The sequence below is a fragment of the Salvia hispanica genome, chromosome 4, assembly GCF_023119035.1.
Source record: "Salvia hispanica cultivar TCC Black 2014 chromosome 4, UniMelb_Shisp_WGS_1.0, whole genome shotgun sequence".
Lineage (NCBI taxonomy): Eukaryota > Viridiplantae > Streptophyta > Magnoliopsida > Lamiales > Lamiaceae > Salvia > Salvia hispanica.
Genome location: NC_062968.1, coordinates 11,292,958 through 11,311,521, shown reverse-complemented (window position 1 = coordinate 11,311,521; position 18,564 = coordinate 11,292,958). Strand labels below are relative to the sequence as shown.

The 18,564-nt window shown below is 38.4% G+C and overlaps 1 long non-coding RNA gene and 1 pseudogene across 1 annotated transcript; one reads left to right on the top strand and one right to left on the bottom strand.

Moving 5' to 3' along the window:
- Window positions 1-4,550: 4,550 nt before the first annotated feature.
- LOC125220356 lies at window positions 4,551-6,336 on the top strand (annotated as a pseudogene).
- A 2,775-nt stretch (window positions 6,337-9,111) lies between these two features.
- LOC125185247 lies at window positions 9,112-10,112 on the bottom strand. The gene is made up of 3 exons (XR_007170092.1): window positions 10,081-10,112; window positions 9,638-9,706; window positions 9,112-9,143 (listed from the first exon to the last, which is right to left on the bottom strand). It is a non-coding gene; the product is annotated as an uncharacterized LOC125185247 (long non-coding RNA).
- Between the last annotated feature and the right edge of the window lie 8,452 nt (window positions 10,113-18,564).

Below are 18,564 nucleotides of genomic sequence, written 5' to 3'. Positions count from 1 at the left end.
AACTTATATTAAATTGTGGGTTCAATTTAATTAGTGAAAAGTAAATTGGATGAGCCCATATCCAAAGCCTTCCATAGATCCTTGTCTGGGCCCAAAAGGAACTTAATATAAATAGGAGAATAAAGGAGGCAGAAAAGAACACAATTAAGATTAGTGTAATTTTCGAAATTCCTCTCCTAAGCTGAGGAGATTTTCGAAATCTTCTCCTATTCCAAAAAGGATTTCTTCTGTCTTCTTTATTTAAGTCCTAGTATTCTAGTAAGATCAGCCCACACTGATATTGGGATACAGTTCGGGAACCGGAGAGAAGATTTGTGGTTTAGTACTTTCGAAAGCATCACGTGGAGAAGAAGCTAGCCATCTTCAATTCTTTGGAGAATTAATTAGGTATTTTTCTGCTCCGTAGAAAAGCATGTTTTAGGTTTCAATATTCTTAAAACATGATTGATTCAAGTTATGACCATGATACATGTGATAATTACGCGAATAGCTTTTGTCTAAATAATCTGCTAAATAGATCTGATTATTATGTGATTTATTTTGCATGCGCTTCCGCTGCCAGTACCTTCATTTTCATCCTCATAAACAAAGATGTCAACAATATTCCAGAGAAATATGTTGGTAACCGTTGGCTTAAAAGTGAATTACTAAAGGCAGTTCATGGTCTCACGATTGATGAAAGTGAGTCTGACAGAGGTATGCAAACTGTTTTCTATAGATATTTTAGTTTAAGTTTTAGCATGTGTTGTATAAGCTGTTGACATATCTTATATTGGCTGTTGACATCTTATATAGGTTGTTGACATTTTATATGTCTGCAGGTTCTAACAAAGATGACAAACTACAGATTGCTAATAGGTGTCATGGACGTTACTTTGGTCTATATCAGCGTGCTTTTAGGAATAAAGATCATTTGATTGCTTTGGATAATTTGCTTGCGGGTATTGGTCCTCAAATCTTTAAAGATGACTGTGCTGGATCGTCGTCTCTTGATAAAAATGATTCAATCATGAACATATATGGTATTGTTGTTCCTGAAGAAATAACTGCCCATGCTCCAGATGTGGTTAGTACAAAAGGAGGTGCAAGTGACAAGAAAAGCAGGATTAAGTCAAGCATAGAGAAAGCAATTGAAAAAGCAAATAAACCTCATAGGCGTTGTGGAAAGTGTCACAAAGTTACTGATCATAATGCTAGAAGTTGTGGCAGAAAGCAGACATGATTGTTTTTTTTTAATAGTCAGAGTTGTTTTTTATTTGTTGACATGGACTACAAATTATTGACATTTTCTCGTTTGTTGTTTATATCAGATTTTAATCTCTATCTGATTTTAATCTTTATTAACTACAACTAAATAATAGCCATTAGATATTCAAATTAAGGGCTTAGATCATCAATCCCTTAATGTCAATACGAACAATGAAAAACGTCAATAAGGCCATAGGATTCATTCCAAAAAATATCAATAGGGGTATTAATGTCAATTAACTACAAGTTTTAATTATAACTAACATTTAAAAGAAATCCCAAAACTTTAAATTCATATAACATATATCAAATTAAAGATAATTTCATAAGAATTCCAACGATATCCTACATGTATATGTTCCGACGTCAAAATTTGAAAAAAAATTCAAAAAATTTTAATTTTTTCGTACAAGCAGAAAATGTCAACATACTATATAAAATATGTCAATATAATATATGTAGAATGTCAATATAAGCAATGAGTTAACATTCTTAAAGCATTGTGTTGATATTTTCGAAACACTATATTGATATTTTCATCCAAAACCCTAATTTGGAGTATTTTGTTTTATCTTTTTTGATTTTATTAATAAAAACAAAAATTACACGTGGCAAATTGTAGACCACACGTTTTCTAAAATCATATAGCCTTAAATTAGTTGTAGTTAGTAATTAAATGATGAGTTAGCAATTGATCATTCCCATAGTGGAATAAGTTAGTGTAGAATAGAAAACAACATTTGGGCAGGAGGAGCATTTCTAGCAGGACTATCATGCATATCAGACAAATTGTCACAAATGTTTTGGGCAGGCACATTATTATGAACAACATTTGGGTGTCCTTCATCAGGAGTCTCATTAGGCATATAGGCTGGATAGGTGTTCCAGAAAGGCTGCTCCACCTCACTTGGAGCATCATTGAGAGGCTCCACAGCAGTGAGTGATTCTGTGGACTCTACCTCACTAAGAGGCTAATTGTCCACATCTATGGGATCTGGGGTACTTGTCAATCAAGCAGGGGAATTCATCTTCATTGAAGACTACATCCCTACTTATTATGACCTTAAACCCAGGTTCATCCCTAAGCCAGACCCTATAACCTTTAACACCCTCAGGGTATCCTAGAAAAACACATTTCCTAGACCTAGGCGCAAGTTTATCAGACTTGGTATGCACAAAAGCAGAACAGCCAAAGACCCTTAGGTGAGAAAAATTAAGAGGTTTTCCATAGAACACATATTCAGGACACTGACCAACCAAAGGCACAGAAGGAGACCTATTTACCAAATAAGTAGCAGTTAACAAAGCCTCACCCCAAAACTTTTTAGACAATCCAGACTTAGATAACATGCATCTCACTTTTTCAAGAAAAGTTCTGTTCATTCTCTCAGCAACCCCATTTTGCTGAGGAGTATATGGCACAGTTTTATGTCTTTTAATTCCAAAACCATCACATAAGTCATCCATCTGATTATTACAAAACTCTAGGCCATTATCAGTTCTAATAGCCTTGATTTTCTTACCAGTTTGAGTTTCTATCAAGATTTTCCAAGTTTTAAGTTTTTCAAAAACATCAGACTTGTGTCTCATAAAAAAACACCAAACTTTTCTTGAAAAGTCATCAATCACAGATAAGAAATAAACACATCCAGAGTGAGAAGACACAGAAGCAGGACCCCATACATCCATATGCAAGTATTCCAGAATGCATTTACTCACATTAGCAGGTGCAAGAGTAGAAGGGAAAGAAACTCTATGTTGTTTACCCAGCAAACAAGAATCACAAAAAGGCAGCTCACTGTAGAAAAGCATGTTTTAGGTTTCTATATTCTTAAAGCATGATCAATTCAAGTTATGAGCATGATACATGGAACAATTACGCGAATAGATTTTGTCTAAATAATCTGCTAAATAGATCTGATTATTATGTTATTTATTGGTGTGATTAATAATTTTTAAATTATGTTAATCCATGCAACACCGCTTCCGCTGCCAGTTCCTTCACTGACAACACAGAGACATTCACCAGCAACGCAAGAACAGTCATAGAGCTTTCAAACAACAGAAAAGGACCTCAACTCCTTGACTGTCACGAGCAACACTGGCCAAGGCTATCCCAGCTCGAAATCACTCTCTACTGGAGGGCGTAGGGGGTCACTTGGGCAGTATAAAATGCTTGGTGGTCAAGTAAGATGAGATCACAAGATCACAGATAACAAGAACCAGCGAAAGCAACACAGAAAAAACAGAAAGCACAGAGAGTCCTAAGTCTTTGCCAGAGACTATCTACCAGAAAACAAGATCCCAAGCCTATAGGTGGCACTAAACAGAAAAGTAAGACCAGGAGATCACGCCAATTTACCAGATCGAACCCTCACTCGAAGGAGGATTCCACTTGCCCACCTCCTTATGCGACTTGGCGTGCCGCCCTAATCCCCCCGTGGCTCTGATACCACTGTAGGGATCAGATTAGGTGCGGATTCACTAATTACCAAGACCTCTTTGTTCTTCATTAAGGGAGCTCAGTCAAACTCCAACCAAGCGACTGATATGTACAACCGATAACAAAGGAGAAGCCCTCACAACTATTACAATTACAGTAACAAGTTCTATCCAGGGTTCTGGAGTAACCTTGACTTCATGATACACCTACACACTCAAGAAGCTTGTTAGTATAACAACACAAGATCCTTGCGGATCTTAAACAACAACTAACAAGGGAAAGTAAAGAGAAACATAATAGATCACATAATATGGCTCAGAGCCCGCCACATAGCCCAGATCTATTCAACTAGAACCAAATCCAAGGGAGCACCGATGAATCGACTGGAGTCTACCCTCGCACCGTCAATACCTTCACCACACAGCCCCTTCACACCGGATTAGATCACTGAAACCGCCTCAGAACAGAAACCCTAGTTCTCACACCACAAGCAACCGAAGCAGTTGCCTTCCAAACAACTCAGCACTCGAATATTCACACAAGAATGGTGAATAATCTCAAGGAATCAACCGGAGAAGCAATCGAAGATGTAGAGAGAAGATGGAGAGTCTCAGAGAGAGAGTGTGTATCGAATGAGAGAAAACAAACCGGCTCACATCTCACATAAACAAACACACATTAACAAACCCTCGATCCAACGGCTGAGGAGCACAATCCGGGGTGAAGGTGGCATGTGGCAGGAATCCTGCAGCCTCACTTGAGTTATTGGGCTTCTGGGCTAAGTCCAGTAAGACTAAAAGCCCAGACACAAAATAAAACAAGCCCAAAGAATAATGGTCCACTTAAATTCAACAACTACATGTACTACGGCGATAAGGGGTACAAGCTAGAGAAAGAGGAGCATGTGATCAACTACACCAACAGTACTCCTCCCTATACTGCGCCGCCTCAAGTATACATATCTGCTAGATCAATGACCAACATCAGCTTAAGTTTAGAGTGGGGGATTTCCTGTTGATTCTGGATTCTTCTATCTTCTCCGCTTCCACTTTTGTGATTTTGTACTCAGTAAGGTAAACGACTTAATTTTTTCAATAAACCTCAACAATCAGACTGCAGATGCTGCAATCGATGTTATCGTGACTGCCGGCGGCCCTGATATTCCCCTCTTTAGAGATTATATAACATGGGTTCCGGATGATGGAAATCGTGGAAAGCATGATCTGCGGCTATCTTTGGTGCCTAACCTTCAGAAACAACCAAGATATATTAGTGCTATGCTAAATGGCTTGGAATTCTTCAAACTCAATGATTCGGAAGGAAGCTTTGCAGCATCCAACCCTGAACTCAAGATCGATCAACTGCCGGCGTCAGTAGTGGTGAACCCAGCTACAAAGAAGAAAAACCGTGTTGTGATTTTCACTGTGGTGGGTAGTGTTATCAGCATGACTGTGGCGGTTGCAGCGGTGATTTTCTTGATTATCCGGAAAGTGAAGGATACGGGAATGAGTGTGACCAAGCCAAGGTCCACTGCGGGAACTAGTGGATTAGGCGTCTCCCTGCCTTCTGATATATGCAGATACTTCTCCATCGACGAGATCAAGACAGCCACCCGCAACTTCAACGACAACTTCATCATTGGTATGGGAGGATTCGGCAACGTCTACAAAGGCCTCATCGACAACGCCGCCACCCCCGTCGCAATCAAAAGGCTCAACTCCACCTCCAGCCAAGGCGCTCGCGAGTTCCTCACCGAGATCGACATGCTCTCCCGACTTCGCCACCTCCACTTGGTCTCCCTCATCGGCTACTGCGACGATGACGGTGAGATGATCTTGGTATATGACTACATGGCCCACGGAACCCTCCACGACCACATCTTCAACTCCGCCAATTCGCCCCTAAAGTGGAAGCAGCGCCTCCAGATCTGCCTTGGCGCCGCCCGGGGACTGGACTACCTCCACAGAGGCGCAAAGCGTGCGATCATCCACCGCGACCTCAAGTCCACCAGCATTCTTCTGAATGACAAATGGGTGGCCAAGGTGTCCGACTTCGGCCTCTCCAAAGTGGGCCCAGCCGCAGGCAGTCAAACACACATCAGGACAATCGTTAAAGGCAGCTTCGGTTATGTAGACCCAGAGTACTACCGCACGCAACAACTAACTCCGAAATCCGACGTGAACTCATTCGGAGTGGTGATGTTCGAAGTTCTATGCGGAAGGCCACCAATAATCGCAACTTTGCCAATGGAGCAAGCGAATTTAGCAGAGTGGGCAAAATTGTGTTACAAGAAAGGGACAGTTGATAAGATTATTGACTCCAATCTCAAGGGTCAGATTGCGCCTGAATGCTTTAGAAATTTTGTAGAAATAAGCTTAGCATGCCTCAGAGACAAGGGGATTGATCGGCCATCTATGAATGACATTGTTTGGAAACTGGAATTTCCTATGCAGCTCCAAGTTTCGGCAGAGGACAGAGGTGAAGGCAAGGACGATGGGTTCACGGCCGTGAGCACCTCGCTTCCATTGCTCGGGATTGGTTCATCTAACACGTTTTCGAGATCAAGGAGCACCGAATTCCCTACCAATAGCAGTGAATGCCCAGTCGATGATTTCTCTGAGCTCATCAACCCCTTGGGTCGTTGAGGTCGTAATTTTCTGTTTTTACCGTTGTATTTTACTAAATGCAAAATACAGTACTCCTGTAATTTTATTTTAGCTTACTTTAATACGTATTGTTTACTTTGCTAGGATAAATGCAGTATATCATGTGGCTTATATGAATAAAGATGTTTACTACAGTGTGAACATCTTTATTCGGATGCAGTGTAATACTCTTTTAATACTGCATTTATATAAGTATCTTTACTTTGCTATGATACAGTGTGAATACTTATATGAATAAAGTCATACAAGTTGCTATGATAAGTATTCAATTAATAAGCCACATGAAAAGTGTGGCTTATATGAATAAAGATGTTTACTACAGTGTGAATACTTATATGAGTAAAGATGTTTCCCTTCTATTAATTGCCCGGATGCAGCGTAATACTCTTTTCATTCGTTAATAAGTATTCTATTTTTATCAAATCGGATTTAAGAAACTTGTATGACTTTATAAAATAAAATTGTAGTTTAAATATTAATTTTATTATAAAATATAAATAAGTTAAATTAATAGTGGAATAAGTGCACATATAAAACCTTGACTAGAAAATTGAACAATTTAATCCACAATAATTTAAGAATCCCTATTTAAAAAAGAAAAAAAAAAACAAAACTTTGACCAAAAAATTTGAGCAATTAAATCCAGAATAATTTAAGAATACCAATTTACGAAAGTAAAATCAATGACTTCAAAAATTGGATCAAGTCCTAATCATATACAGGTGACGGATACTGAAATTGATAATCACGAATGTATTGCAACTGATGAAAACGCGTAATGAGAAAATGGCATAATGAGAAGGAGTAAAGAAAAATATGTCTGGAACAGTCAAAAGCGAACCTAACTGGTGGCATGGGGCATCATTTGAGAATACCAATTTACTATGTACTCCCTCCCTCTACAATTAAGAGTCTCATTTCTTTGTAGATCGGTTTAAGAAATGCTAAGAAAATTTATGGAAAAATGTAGATGGTATATGAGTTTCATTGGGGAGTGATCAATTGCTAACTCATCATTTAATTGCTAACTACAACTAATTTAAAGCCACATGATTTTAAAAAACGTGTGGTCTACAATTTGCCACGTGTAATTTTCGTTTTTATTAGTTAAATCGAAAAAGATAAAAAAAACGCCAAATTAGGGTTTTGGATGAAAATGTCAATATAGTGTTTCGAAAATATCAACACAATGCTTTGAGAATGTCAACACAAATTTAGGATTGACATTGTATATGCTTTATATTGACATATTATCTTAGCTGCATTGACATTAACCTGTGTACGAAAAATACGAAAATTCTAGATTTTTTTTTTTTTCAAATTTTGACGTCGGAACATATGCATGTAGCATATCGTTGGAATCCTTATAAAATTATCTTTAATTTGATATATGTTATATGAATTTAAAGTTTTGGGATTTCTTTTAAAAGTTAGTTATAACTAACTTGACATTAATACCTCTATTGATTTTTATTGGAATTAATCCTATAGTCTTATTGACGTTTTTTGTTGATCGTATTGACATTTTGTGGTTGATGATCTAGGCCTTTAATTTGAATATCTAATGGCTATTATTGAGTTGTAGTTAGCAATTAAGCATTGAGTTAGCAATATAACACTCCCCGAGTTTCATTTATATATATTAATTTTAAATTAGATGTGGGTGGAATGTGGAGTTTATTACCATTTAAAGTAAAAATGAATCGGGACTCTTATTTGTGATCGGACCAAAATGGAAAAAATGGACTCCTATTCATGGAAAGAGGAAGTATACCGAAATAAAAAATATGGAACTCCTATTCTTAAAGAGAAAGAGCATTAATTTAATAGAGAAAAATACATCTAGTTGTCAACCTTGACGTGTAATCTTGAGGTCGGGTGCTCGAATTTTATTAAATGAATAAAAAATTCAAAAAGGAAAAATATTGGAGTTTTTTTTTTTTTTTTAATTATGTAATTTTAAGCGAAAAATATTGGAGTTGAATATTAGACGATTTTTTGTTTTTATATTCTCTCCATCATGATTGAAAAATATATTCTTTAATTTATTTTACATTATTAAACCTTAAAAAACTTGTATCTTCGATTTATTTTGGTAAAATTAAATTGTCGCCCACTATCATCCGCATATAATATTAAAATAATATTTTTACCAAATTCAATGACTTATGTTGTCCTTAATTATCGCATTCCACAATCCACAATCTACATGGAAGAACGATACTCTCTTTCGTCCAACTAAATTGAGTCGCATGCCCTTTTTAAGATGTCACAATTAAGTTGAGTCATTTTACTTTAAAAAAAAAAAAATCAATCACTCCTACTTTATTCCATCACGTACTTACTCTCTCTCTTTATCTTACCTACTTTACTTGTAACAGCCCGACATTTCTAGGGTATAATAAATGCGACGACTGTTAACTAGGCGAACTTAAGTGCAACAAGAACATAGACTAGGGTTTCAATTAAAGAGATTTACCCTAGCAATTAATGAAGATCAAGGCAAAAAGTCAACGGCTAACTTACGAGAATCAAGACTTAATAGATTAGGCTCAAAAGTCAAAGGTTTAGCATAATTCCAACAAAATGCAATAATTCCCCTCATTCCAAAACAAAGAATTAAGTTCACCGTAACCAAAATAATAAGTTTTTCCAAAAATATTCAGCGGAAGCATTCCAAGAGAAAGCGGAGCCATGTATGAAGACACGACTACACTCAAAACCCAACCATCCATATTATTCGATTCAATCTTCTCAACACCACCGACCGCCCATCGCCGCTCAACCTGCACATAGGGAAAACACATGCAGGGCTGAGTATTTTAAACATACTCAGTGGACTCATGCCAAAACATTTTATAGTTATGCCACCCTTACCATAGTGAACTCGAGGTTTTGCATTTATTTAAAGATAAGCATCGAGTATCACAAAAATATATCATGGACTGGCCAGTCAAAAATACCTCCCATTTTCTCATCAATCATCATTTCATAGTGCGACGAAAGTGTGGCCACACTATTCGCCCACGAGATCGGCCGACTAGCAAGGACGGCTCCCGATCCCACCGTGTACACAGCCTGGTAGGGTTTGCGGCCCATACTCAGACTCGAATTCGTTTAATCATAGCCACTGTAGCCTAATGGAGCGTACTCACAATCTAGGCATCAGGCAATCACAATATCCAAAATAATTCATAGGCATGGCATAACAGTTTAATCCACCCTTATTTCTCCAACATCATATATTTGCACATAGAAGAGAGTTTAAAATAAAGCCCACCTCGATTTCTTTCGAGTTCAACAAAAATGCACTTCTTCTTGATATCCCACCGGGAACGCGAACTATCACCTTTAGTTCATATTTTTTTCAAATAAGTCTCAAATCATGGATTAAAATTATGCATGATCTCACGTTTCCCTTTTCCCATCAATTATTTTCAATATCACCAATCAAACAAAATACGATTATCATATCGTTTTATTCACACAACAATTCCAGATCTTTCATCAAATCGTGTCACGCATGAGTGTTCTTCCACACACAACACACGCACACACACCACGCATGTACACGCCTACCGAGGCGTGCACACACACACACACGGTTACACACACATGCATCAAATTTCACCGATTAATTCCCCCTTCACTCGATCTAAATGCATGTGGACTCAAGAACACCGATTAATCGGTAGAGGAAGAAAAGATTAATAATAGAAGTACCTTTTCTTGCAAAAACAAACGGTAGAAACAAGTAGAATCTTGATTCTTCAATGAATTCTTGAATTGTAGCTTCAATTCTTCTCCAAAAGATGAAGAATTAATGGAGAAAGTATAAGAAAAATTTGAGAGAGTGGGGAGAGAGAAGTGGACGAAAATTTGGAGGAGTGGGCGACGGTTTTTGATGCTAGGGTTTTGATTCTCCCTCTTATATTTATAGAGTGCAAGATATACTCCAATAATTAAATAAATAAAGATTTGGAAAAGATATGGAAGATTTGTTTGTTGAAGTGGCCGAATATTTGAGGAGTAATAATAGGGAATTCGAATTCTAGGCTATTAATTTAGCCTATGATTTAATTTGAATATTTCACGGAGCAATAAAATAATAAACTCCCCCAATAATAGCCAAAAGTGGCGTGACTTTCCATTCCTTAGAAGGAATTAGTTTTAAATCCTATTTAAATTAGGATATGGTAAGATCTTCTTAGATTTGGCAAGATATGCTAGGATATTTGAATTTAATTATGGAAGAGAATAAACAAGGGATCAAATAAAATAATAAAATAATCCCTTCTCCCATAAAATAGGAGATTTCGAAAATCCCTCTAGGAATAACATAGATTTCGAAATTTTCATCAAATAAAAGGAATAATCGGACTTTGGATTTAATTTGGATAATTATCCCAAGCAATAATTAAATCCAAGAAAAAAATAGGATTTCTTTCCAATAAATAGGAGAGTCGAAAATTCCACATACTTAAATAAAATGCTCCTATTTAATTCTCACTCATCCCTTAGGATAATAATTCACCACAAATATTATTTCCTCCCACATCAAAATATCCACATATTCGGATTTCCACCTCCACTTCACATTTTCCAACGACTTTGACCATTCCACGGCCACGTCATATTTTCCACCAAATTGACTATTCAATAGCCACGTCACATATTCAACATGTTTGACTATTCAACTCAAACTCGACTCCATATCGCAATTAGGTCACAAGAATATTGCAATTTATCACTTATCAATTAATTCCACATATCATAGCATTAAAAGCATTTAATGCAAAAATTTCCCAGTTGGTGTTTCCCTTTCTGCAATCGTTTTGAAAAATAAAAGCTCCATACATCCTTGAAATGTTGTCCATATTTGACTCGGCGTAGGATTTAAGAAATGTGAAGAATAGTGAGTGAAAAGTTAGTGGTATGTGGATTTCATATTTATATAGTTATTAAATAAAATGTGAGTGTAATAAATATGTGGAAAGCCATTTACCAAAAATGAAAAATGGCAAAGTAGAAAGCATTGTATGGACGCAAACGAAATATCAATAGTGGACAAGATTTTATGGACAAAGGAGTACTACATATTCACTTATAGTGGGACGAAAGTACTAATAATCTCTATGTTACTTCTGTAATTTGTCATTAAAATTGAGTTTTGTATATGTATTTTGTTTTATTACTTGATGTCAGTTTTGAAGGGACCGGCAGCGGAAGCGCTCACATAAATCAATTACATAATAATTCTGATCTATTTAGCAGATTATTTAGACAAATTCTATTCGCGTAATTATCACATGTATCATGCGCATAACTCAAATAAAACATGCTTTTAATTAATTGAAACCTAAAACATGATTTTCTACGGTTTAGCCATTATACCTTGATGATTCTCTAAAGAATCAAAGATAGCTAGCGTCTTCTCCACGTGAAGATCTTTAGTACAAAACCACGGATCTTCTGTCTGGTTCCCGGACTGTAAACTGATATCAGGGTGGGCTGCTCTCACTAGTGTACTAGGACTTAAATAATGAAGACGGAAACCCTTTCCCACGAAGGAGAAAAATCGTCCCTCACAGTATAGGAGAGGGGGACGAAAATTTTGCTAGAAAAATAAGTGTATTTTCTGTCTCCTTTATTCTCCTATTTATAATAAGTCACATATTGGGCCCAGACAGGGATCTATGGAAGGCTTTGGATATGGGCTCCTCCAATTAGCTTTTTACTAATTAAATTAAACACAATTTAATATAAGCTTATAATTGGAATATTACGAGCAACCACTACAGAAGTAATATTGCACTCCCCATCCAAATCCGAAATTACAAGTACTTCGGGTTTCCATTGCTTAATATCTTATTTATTCCAAGAGAGGACTCAGCAAGAAAATCTTATTTATTATTCATAGAGTAATTAAACTCCAACTAGCTAGGTTCCGAATAATAAAACCTTATTTCAAGCTTCTCTTGAGGATGTTATCAAACGAGACTCACCTTGTGCACGATTCAGCATAATAGCAATCCTAGCACCGCTAGATATTAATCACCACTACCCAATATACCAGGCTTATTGGGTTGCGAAAAACCCGGACCATTTGGTAAGTCAAAGTAGTGCATAATCAATACTGTATTGAAGAGGACACAACTAGTGTGTGGGTAGTCACTGTGTGCACAGAAAGAAATAACAGGTTTCCTAGATCCAAGCAAATCCGCTAGATCACTCGGTCTAGGAACTCACTGGTCGTTGGAAAATCCTGGTCGTCGGACACACAGAGCACTTCTTCGAAAAACCCTCAACCACTTTACTAAAACCTAGCACAGGGAAGTACGGATCGATCCCACAGAGATGGATGCGTAATAATCATGCTCAAGGATTTGGGAATTGTTTTTGGGTTGGCTGCTGCCACGCATTTTTTTTTTGGGTTGAGGAATTTAAACTTAAACTTGGAATTTTAAACTGCTACGCTAACAGCTAGATCTAGGCGAAATAGCAAAAGCATGCACGTAAACTAAAACCGAACAATCACTAGATCTGAGAAACTATTCTAATTACCTAGATCTGGGAAATAAACTGACGGTGGGGACCATAACTGAAAAAGCAGAGTACGGACGAAAAGCTGGAAAAACAACTAACTAAGGTACTAACTAACAGCGACATCATCTTCTCCAACCAATTTGCATAAAAACTCAGAAGAAAACAGCATGAGCGAAATCGGAACAGAGCAGACTGGATTTTAACGATTTAATGAAGAACAATTAAAAACTAAACAGATCTACGGATGCTAGACGAAGCAAAACAGAAAGCAAACAGAAAACTCAAAAATCCATGCATAACTCGACTTCCCCTGTTCAGATCCAACCTCGGACGCTAAATCCATTCCGGATCCAAGCATCCGACACAAACTCCAACCAAAAGACACATTTCATAACTTCAGATTCAACCAACAACCTCCGATCAACAACAACACCGCAGATCTACAGCCAAATTCCCAGATCGAGCACCATAATGACAGAAACAGAGATCAACATGCAACTCACCGAAATAAAAACTCTTAACAGCAGGATCAACATAGACCAACATGAAATAACACAAATATAATGAAAACTAAGAAATGCATAGATATCAGTAACATCAACAGTCAAATCGACTTCCAAAAGTGAAGTTCGACGAAATAGAGTGCAAAAGAACTGAAATTAAGTAGATTGTATCTTCGCCCTCACGCGGACGGTGTTACTACGAAATTTCTCTGAAGAATTGACCCCTTGAAACCTAAAACTACCCCAGAACTCCCATTTCCCAAGTGTGTGTTGTGTGTGAGCTAAGAGCGAACGAAAAAGAGTCATCTCTTGTGTGTTGCATGCTCCTCTATTTATAGGCATTGAAGTGGGGCCCAGCGAGGTATAGATAGATTTTGTTGCCCTCAGCTATTGACTCCCTTCTTCTAGCCTTCTTTTCCCTTAGGTTCTGCTCACTTCTACTTCATTTCTTCGCTAGACTGTTTCCTCCAGTATCTCCTGGATCTAGCGATTCTGTCACACACCTGGCTTAGAAACCGTGTTAGACCCAGCAAAATGTAATGCTTTTCACTATATAACCGATGCATGAAATTAGTCTTATCGCGTATGCTCAATGCTAACGTACATTGATTAAGAAATAATAATTTACAAGACCTCGTCTTTCAGTAGATAGCATAAAGACTATGCTATACCACACCAACGTCATCTTATTTCAGTAAGGCTTAGAAATAATCGGACTAACATTGCAACCTTTCACGATAGGTAGTCTAAGCCTATCTAGGTTGTGAAATTCTTCTTTTTCTTTGTTCAGAACTGACCGTGTTACCTTAAAGTGAACGACGCCCACAACCGGCCTACTAAAATAAAGACTTAGACTTTGTTAAGTTACTTATACATTTAAACATGTAATAAACATCCATTAAATGTAAAACATAACAACATTATGACAAAAATAATCTGTTTATTCATTCGGAAAATAAAATAAGAGTTTTAACAGTATTTAATTACTCGAAAGGTGATTTCTAGTATACAAACTCTAACAATCTCCCACTTATACTCAAAACAGTTTTCGAGTATACAAAAAAATGTGCACTACGTCTAATTCTCCAACTTATACTGAAAGCGGGTTGAGGTCTCGAGCGAGTCGAACTCCCATTCCTTCCACATGGCGCTCGAACGGTTTGACCGCCAATGCCTTTGTAAAAGGATCTGCCAGGTTGTTCTCTGACGCAATCTTGACCACTTGTATGTCTCCTCTCTGCACTATATCTCTAATGATATGATACTTCCTTTCTATGTGTTTGCTCGTGATAAGGCTAATTTCATGCATCGGTTATGTGATGAAAAATCACCATTTACTGGGTCTAACACAATTTTAAGCCAGGTGTGTGAAGGAATTCGCCAGGTCCAGGAAGAACTGAAGACAATGGACCAGCGAAGGAATGAGGCGAAAAGTGGGCAGAATCAAGGAAGAAAATGGCTAGACGAAGGGAGTCCAAAGCTGAGGGCAAAGAAGAGTATTCACACAAAAAAAAGCCCCTGCTGAACCCACTTCCACGCCTATATAAGGAGGAGCATGTAACACACGATATATACACGATGTTTTGGAAATGGGAATTCTGGGGTAGTTTAGAGGTTTTATCTTCGAGAAATTATGTGCAACGCCGTCCTCAAGGAGGGTGAAGATACAATCGTTTACGTTTCAGCTTGTGTTTTGATTTCTGTTAAACTTCGCCGTTTTCGAAGTCGATTGCTCGTGCTACTTATCGTTTATCTATGAATTTTATTTTATGTCATGATGGTGTTGATTTGTGTTGATTTACGTTGATTCTATGTTTTGAGGAGTTTTGTTTCGGAGGTTGATTGTTATTCTCTGTTTTGGATGTTTTGTGTACTTGATCTGGGAAATTTGTTGTTGATCTGTGGTTGTTGTTGTTGATCTGTGAAGAATCGGCGAATTTGTAGTTATGGAGATGATTTTGATCGGAGTTTGTCTCGGATGCTTGGATCCGGAGTGGATTTAGCATCCGAAGTGTGGATCTAAACAGGGGAACTGAATTTGTGCATGGATTTTGAATTTCTGCTTTCGTTTTTGCGTTACTTCATCTAGGAGATAGAGATCTGAGTTTTAGTTGGGTTCTCAGAGTTTTTCTGATGTCCGATTGTTGGTTGCCGTTGAGTTGTTAGCGTCGTTCTATTTTCATCATGTTTCAGTTAAATTCCGATGATGTTTGCGTTGTAGGTAGTTAGGCTTAGAGTTGGCTATTTTGCAGCTTTTTGGGTCGTACGTTTCTAATTTTGGAAAAATGGTCCCCACTGCATGCATCGAGGCTGTCTAGCTAGATTAGGTAGTGATATCGCTAGATCTAGGAACTTTGTCGAGAAAGTGATGATATAATGCCGATCTGTGTTACGTGGTTGTTTTCCTGTTCTTAGATCTAGATATAGTTAAATTTCCTTTCCTTTGTCTAGTATAATTTCCTCAACCCAAATTGCGTGGCAGCAGCCATTCCACCCAAAAGCCCTTTAAATGCATGATTTCGCATCTGTCCTCGTGGGATCGATCCCTACTTCCCTATACTAATTTTAGTATACGCGGGTTGAGGGTTTTGAAGTGATTTTCTGTGTGTCCAACGACCAAGATCTTTCAGCGTTCCGTGAGTTCCTAGACCTTGTGATCTAGTGGATTCTCTGGACCCAGGAAGCTTGATATTCCTTATTGTGCCGCAGTTATAAAAACTATGAGCTCTTCAAATGGCGCCGTTGCCGGGGATGGACAACTTCAACCTTATTACGGTCAACCCTGTGAAGGAGAGTACCAAGCCTAGGCGAATTCGATGGGGAGCTGGAATCCAGACGGAAGTTGGAATTAGGGAAGGCAAAAGGAGGCCCCATGGAGAACTCACCCTAATTTTAGATGGACTGACAATGATCAAAGTCAACCGCCTCCACTGCAGATCACAAATTATGCACACCCTCCAGAGAGGCAGTCCAACTGGTTAGAAGGAATCAGGAGGGGCAGCAGCAATTGGGTTACAGGACTCAGGATCATACTAATTGGGGAAGCAGAAATCAGAACAATCCAGGGAGCTCCTATGTGCCACCACACCAGAGGAATAACCAAGGAAATTACCAAAGTTCCCAACCTAACAATCAAGGTTATCAAGGATCTGGCAACCAGTACAATAACCACTAAGGGAATCAAGGGAATTATCGGCAGAACCAGGGACAAAACCAAGGTCAAGGGTTGAATTCAAATCAATTCAACTCCAGACCACAAAGGAGTTTGGACGACATGGTCCACGACCTAGTGAATTCACAGTAGTTCATGCAGAATAACCTGCATTCCAACAATGACGTGGTGCACAAACTGCAAGACGCCCAGTTGGCACAAAAAGCAGCCATGGACATGATGGCAAAGCAGCTGTCTCAGATTGCGGTTTCTTTGAATGAGATGCGGGGGAGTGAAGGAAAACTTCCTGCAACAGTCAAGCCACCTGATCGAGCAAACATTAGTCAGATTACCTTGAGATCAGGGCGGGGTTATGAAGGACCGACGTTGGAAATCGATGCAGACACACCTGCACAAACAACTAAGTGGATGGAGAGCCAAGTGTTTCCCGAGGACAGCTCTAGACCCAGAGAAGTTCATACTCAGGATGACCTCCACAAGGGAGATTTAGAGGGATCTTTACCTCGAGCAGCTGATCCATTTTTCCTTGATCCAGAGCCTGAGTTAGAAAGTAAGGGAGTGAGCAGGGAAACTGGTGAAACCCCAGCTGGGAGTTCCACAAATGTGGTGAAGCGAGCGAAGCCGTTTCCATACCGAGGGGAAGCCAAGAAAAAGAAGGATGATACAGAGGACCTCATGGAAATTTTTAGCAAGCTGGAAATCAACCTGCCTTTCTTGCAAGCCCTGAAGATGCCTGCCTTTAGCAAGTTCATCAAGGAATTCATAGCTGGGAAGACAAAGCCGGGCGGAATGATTGTGATCGGGGAGAATGTATCTGCTGCGATACAAAAGAGAAGGATGCCTTCAAAATGCACAGACCCAGGTATGTTCACATTACCCATTTCTCTAGAGGACATCAGAGTCGAGCATGCCATGTGTGATCTAGGGGCGTCTATAAATGGTTTACCACTTTCAATCCACAAGAAACTGACAGGAGTTAGGATGGTCGCTGCCAAGGTGGTAATCCAGTTAGTGGATAGAACTTGCATCTGTCCTCGTGGGATCGATCCCTACTTCCCTATACTAATTCTAGTATACGCGGGTTGAGGGTTTTGAAGTGATTTTCTGTGTGTCCAACGACCAAGATCTTTCAGCGTTCCGTGAGTTCCTAGACCTTATGATCTAGTGGATTCTCTGAACCTAGGAAGCTTGATATTCCTTATTGTGCACGCAGTTATAAAAACTATGAGCTCTTCAAATGGCGCAGTTATAAAAGTTGAAGCTAGTTCATGCATATGTGCTTATGTGTTTTTCTCTTGAGTGTTTTGTCTTTTTGAGTGTCAGTGTGTCTAGGTCTAGGAGTCTGTGTTAAGTTAGAGTCTAGCGAGTCGGTCAGGGGATAACCTGCTGGGGATTGGTGCCCTTGCACAGCGGAAGACATGCATACACAAATAAATCAGATCTACAGATCTATTTGACCGATTATGGGATTAATTATCTACATGTTAAACAAATCAAATTGCATTCAACAACACAAATAAATCATGTTTAAGGAATTAAAACCCTAATTCATGATTTCCTACGGTTTAGAATTACCGATCTGATTCTCCAAAGAATCATCGATTGCTTGCGCCTTCTCCACGAGATGATCTTCGTACTCAACCATAAATCTTCTAATCTGTATCCCGAACTCAGATTATGACCTTTGGGTGGGCAAAGCTTGTCAGAATCGAAAAGGGCTTGATTAGAAAGAAGACAGAATATCAGTTTTGTCAAAAACCGATTTTTCGTCCACTCCCTGAGGGGAGCACGAAAATTAATGATTAAAATTCAATTAAGTCTCCTTTCTAATCCCCTTTTATATTGAGTTGTGGTGGGCCAGATTAGGGATCCATGGAGGTTGGACTTGAGCCAAACCTGTTGGACTTTTACTAATTAAATTGAGCCCCAATTTAATATAAGTCCAAACAGAATATTATTATCATCCATTATAGTATAATAATATTG